Below are 5,900 nucleotides of genomic sequence, written 5' to 3' on the forward strand. Positions count from 1 at the left end.
CTTCTACTCTCAGAGGCAAATATCGTACTTTTTACTCCACTACATTTATTTGAAAACTTTTAGTTACTAGTTACTTTGTAGATTTAGATTATTATTACCAAACATACATTACCACTTCAGCCCTATATATACATTTCGGCCATTTTAAAATAGCCGATCTACAAGCTCACCATGCGTCGCGACGCATGGTGAGCTTGTAGATCTGCTATTTTCAAAAGATTTTTACACATTTGAAAACTTGTGAAATGGGACATTCTGCATAATGAGTACTTTTACTTGTTTACTTTAAGTATATTTTGATACCAATACTTTAGTACTTTTACTCAAGTCAATTTTGAATACTTTTACTCGAGTACAAAAGAAAATGTGAATATTTTTTTTCCACCACTGCTTATTAAAGCAGATTAGGACACGTTGGATGAATGGAACACGAACACAGTCAGACATTAGAGACGGGGTTGACCTCATGGCTGAGAACATTACCATCCTATCTACTTACTGTAAAATCTGACCAATGACGAGACTAATACACGTTACTTTTGATACAGTATATCTTGATGCCAGTACTTTTGTACTTTGACATAAGTACGATTTTAAATACAGAACTTTTACTTACTTGTAACAGTGTATTTTTTTTTTTTACACTTTTACTTAGTCTGAGGTGTGAACGATGTTCATTTTGTCGAAAACTATGACGAAAAAAAAATCACTGACCAAAACTAAATAAAGACTAAATAAAAACTAATCTATGATGACTAAAACTAAGACTAAATATATTGACAGTCTGGGCTTTATTTATTTATTTATTCTGTTAGTGGAAGAGTTAATGCCAGGTTCCAAATGCCACCTGAAAGATCTCTGGAATCATGTTGTTGTTGAAAGTGTGATTGTGTTCACATTAATGACTGATTGACACGTGTTGACTGTGAGTGACGGTGACCACACTGACCATGTTTGGTAATCTGCTATAAAAACCCCTTATTCTCATGTTAATCTGCATGTAATCTCTCCATTCACTCCATTCATTCAAGTGCTAGTGGATCTGTTTTTGGCACATTGTGTGCGCGCTTGCGCTAGAAAAAAGATTCAGGTTGGGGTTATGATTAGACATTTAGAAGTTAACTTCAGGGATTAGAAATAAGAGTTATATGCCTGATATACACTCAGTTGCGTGCTTGTGTCGTGCACCGAAAAATAGCTGATCTACAAGCTCGCTTGTGAGCTTGTAGATCAGCTATTTTTGGGCTTACTGTGAAAAATGTATTTAAAAAAAGAAAGTCAATGGCATTCATAAAATTGCAGTCCTAAAATGAGGGTTATAGTTAATACACACGTGTGTGTGTGTGTGTGTGTGTGTGTGTGTGTGTGTGTGTGTGTGTGTGTGTGTGTGTGTGTGTGTGTGTGTGTGTGTGTGTGTGTGTGTGTGTGTGTGTGTGTGTGTGTGTGTGTGTGTGAGAAACAGTTCTAGGACATGCACAGCATAAGATATGTGTGTTTGTTGGACTGGCTGGAAGAATATATTCATGACTGTTACACTTGCCTGCTTGTGTCTATTGTATGCAGACATATGTGTGTGTGTGTGTGTGTGTGTGGTTGCCAGACCTTGTCATTTCTCTGGGGGCCAGCAGGCTGTGGCCCCGTGGGGCCCCTCTCCTCTGTGACTGCAGAAAGGCTTCAACACAACATGTCTAGTCAACAACAGGTTGGGATTAGGATTCAACATTTAGAGGTTGAGGTTAAGAGTTAATCCTATTTTATACTTGTAAAAGAAAATATTTGATCTTCAAGCATGTTGACTATTTTCTGCTATTATGAACGTCGTCCTATAGGATTTAGATGTCATCACTAGTATAGTGCTGTGAGTGTGTGCGTGTACGTGCGTCAGTGGTGGAAAAAGTACTAAAATGTCTTAAAGGGTAAGACCACTTTGGTAGAGGTTTGGGTTGTGTAGTTACCTTGCCATGATGTAACTCCAAAGGTGGGCAAGAAATAAAAAATAATTGCTCCATTGATTAGAAATTGATAATTCAAAATATGCTCCTCATTGACTTACATTGTACGGTAAAACAGCTCTCAAAGTCCCTCTTTTAGCACGTAAAATACTGGGTTTGGTGATGTTCTATATTGTCTGAATCAGCTATGTTTGCGTTCGTTTTTGTGCTAAAAGAGTGACTTTGAGAGCTGTTTTACCATACAATGTAAGTCAATGAGGAGCATATTTTGAATTATCAATTTCTAATCAATGGAGCAATTATTTTTGATTTCTTGCCCACCTTTGGAGTTACATCATAGCAAGGTAACTACACAACCCAAACCTCTACCAAAGTGGTCTTGCCCTTTAAGTAAAAGTATCAAGACTGCAATGTAGAAGTACTCTGTTACAAGTAAAAGTCTGGAATTCAAAATTTAAGTACAAAATATTGATATCAAAATGTACTTAAAGTGCCAAAAGTAGAAAGTACTCATTTTGCAGAATGTCTCATTTCAAATCCAAATGTATACAAAATTTGAAAATAGCATCGCGACGCATTGTGAGCTTGTAGAGCTTGTAGATAATAGCCCTAATGTATAGGGCTGAAGTGGTTAATGTATGTTTTGTAATAACAATCAAAATCTACAAAGTAACTAAAGTTTTCAAATAATAGTGGAGTAAATTTATGTACATTATTTGCCTCTGAGATGTAGTGGAGTAAAAGTAAAAGTACTGAACATTGGAAGTACTCCAGTAAAGTAAAAAATACCTCAAAATTGTACTTGAGTAAATTTACTTTGTTACTTTACGCCCCTGGCGTGTGTATCTGTGCGTGCTCTGTGAGCTTTAGTTTTGGTCCAGACATCTTGTGGTCAGAGGTAAATCCAGTGAATGGACAGAGTGAGGCCGTTAGCAGGATTAAGGAGCTAGCCCGTTAGCTTCCCCTGTGAGCACTGCTGAACACCTGGCTGTGTTGTAATGAATGACACAACGTGTCACTTAACCACATCATTCACACATAGCCCACACAAACATAATGATTCACATTCATTATGAAAAATATTAATGCAGTTACTGGCTGTGTCACGCATGAAATGTGGCGCTGAGTGGTGGTGAGATTAGCGACAGACAGACAGACAGACAGACAGACAGACAGACACTGATTACTTTATTTATAAAGACATGGAAACAGTACATGGAAGTACAATTCACAATACAAGGTCCTCTAAACTGGATCGCTCATAAAAGCACGTGGCTTATTTAAAATGAGATCCCCACGCACTCAAATCATGATGACATTTAAGAAAGCAGACAGATATACATTACTATGCAGAACGTCATACAATCAGCTTACAGGTTACTGGTATGAAAAACAAGAAATATATACAATAGACAGTTTTAAGGTTAGGTTAGGACTTTGACAGGGGCCAGTTTGGAATTGCAGCCTCCTGAAGGTGACAGACAGACACATACACACAGACACAAATACACACATGAACACATCTATACACATCTACATCTTCTATAGACGGCTCATGCCTTTGTGGTTAATGTCAATGTAAGTGGAGGTCAAGTGAGTCACTGGTTATTGTGACTTCAAACACTGTCGACTCACTCCTGGATCCAACTCACTCTGTTGTGCTACTTCTCCTTTAGTGAAATATCACTCTACTGTGTGTGTGTGTGTGTGTGTGTGTGTGTGTGTGTGTGTGTGTGTGTGTGTGTGTGTGTGTGTGTGTGTGTGTGTGTGTGTGTGTGTGTGTGTGTGTGTGTGTGTGTGTGTGTGTGTGTGTGTGTGTGTGTGTGTGTGTGTGTGTGTGTGTGTGTGTGTGTGTGTGTGTGTGTGTGTGTGTGTGTGTGTTGGAGCCTGGCTTTGCACCAGCTCTACACACAGTTCTATTGTCATCTAATTATAGTATACTGTACCGTACGCTGTGCAGAGCCTCAGAACTAGACCGCTGCACTGTAATTAGGACATACACCCAGCAGAGACGCTGTTCACACAGAGAGCTGTGTGTTGCAGTGAGAGGTTGTGTATGTGTGTGTGCGCGCGCGCACGTGCAGTGAGAGGTTGTGTGTGTGTGTTGCAGTGAGAGGTTGTGTGTGTGTGTGTGTGTGCGCAGTGAGAGGTTGTGTGTGTGTTGCAGTGAGAGTGTGTGTGCAGTGAGAGGTTGTTTTCCTCTGGCAGACTGATTCTTCTTAACCACCAGAAAGCAGCCTGTAGCAACAACAACCCACACACACACACACACACACACACACACACACACACACACACACACACACACACACACACACACACACACACACACACACACACACACACACACACACACACACACCGTCTCATCTCTGAGCATACAATAGAAAAAGAAGCCTTATAACCACACTGTGTTAGCGCTGTGGTTTCACCAGCAGATACACACCCTCTGCTCTCATGTTGTACCCAGAGACACTGGGAGACGCTTTATTATTGAGAGAGAGAGAGAGAATTCCTTTAAAAAAATGAAAATAGCTGATCTACAAGTCACATCCTGAGTTCTTTTCACCACTTGTGTGTAAAGTACAGTAAGTGAAGGGTCATTGCATGTATTCTACTGATACATCTTTTCATTGAACAATCACATTGAGAAGAAAGAATCACATGATTTGTTTTTTTACCACACTGTGTGTGTGTGAGATAATGGATTTCCATTCGACGTGTGTGTGTGTGTGTGTGTGTGTGTGTGTGTGTGTGTGTGTGTGTGTGTGTGTGTGTGTGTGTGTGTGTGTGTGTGTGTGTGTGTGTGTGTGTGTGTGTGTGTGTGTGTGTGTGTGTGTGTGTGTGTGTGTGTGTGTGTGTGTGTGTGTGTGTGTGTGTGTGTGTGTGTGTGTGTGTGTGGGGTGTCAGATTCAAAACAGGATCATGGTCTTCTTCCTATGAGGAAGTGCATCCAACTGATTAGAGACACACACACACACGATCTACATACACACATCTTCCTGTTGCACGCAATACAAGCACACACACAAGGATATAGAGACACACACACACACACACACACACACACACACGTACATACATAAGCATGAATGCATGTACGCAGTGCACACATACACAGATGAGCTGCATACATATGCCTGCTGTACACACACACACACACACACACACACACACACACACACACACACACACACACACACACACACACACACACACACACACACACACACACACACACTTACTTATGACAGGCTGTACAAGTACATTGCATTGATTATTGACTGCAGTGGTTTGTTGGAGCCGCTCCACGTTTTCATTACAACCACCAGTCATCACTTATCTTAATTACACATACACACACACACACACACACACACACACACACACACACACACACACACACACACACACACACACACACACACAGTCGTTTCCCATGGAAATTAACTCCCGCCCCTCCCCCCCATGATCTCATGAGGTCATGTGACCAGACAGGAAGTGGCCGGACGCTCTGGAATGTTAACTCCTTCACCTCCAGAAAGTCTGCAAGACCCCCCCCCCCCCCTCCCCAACGCACGCACGCACCCCCCCCCCCCACACACACACACACACACACACACACAGAGTGGTGGATAAAAGTACTCAAATGTTTAATGTAAAAAGTATCGATACTGCAATGTAGAAATACTCTGTTAGAAGTAAAAGTCCGGAATTCAAAATGTACTTGAGTAAAGAGTTTTCAAATGTATAAAAAATCTTTTGAAAATAGCAGATCTACAATGTGTCACATCGCGACACATTGTGAGCTTGTAGATCGGCTATTTTCAAATGAACAAAATGTATATAAGGCTGAAGTGGTTAATGTATGTTTTGTAGTAATAATAAAAATCTACAAAGTAACTATAACTAAAGTTTACAAATAATTGTAGTGGAGTAAAAAGTACA

The sequence above is a fragment of the Gymnoscopelus braueri genome (assembly GCF_963280865.1).
Source record: "Gymnoscopelus braueri genome assembly, chromosome: 15".
Lineage (NCBI taxonomy): Eukaryota > Metazoa > Chordata > Actinopteri > Myctophiformes > Myctophidae > Gymnoscopelus > Gymnoscopelus braueri.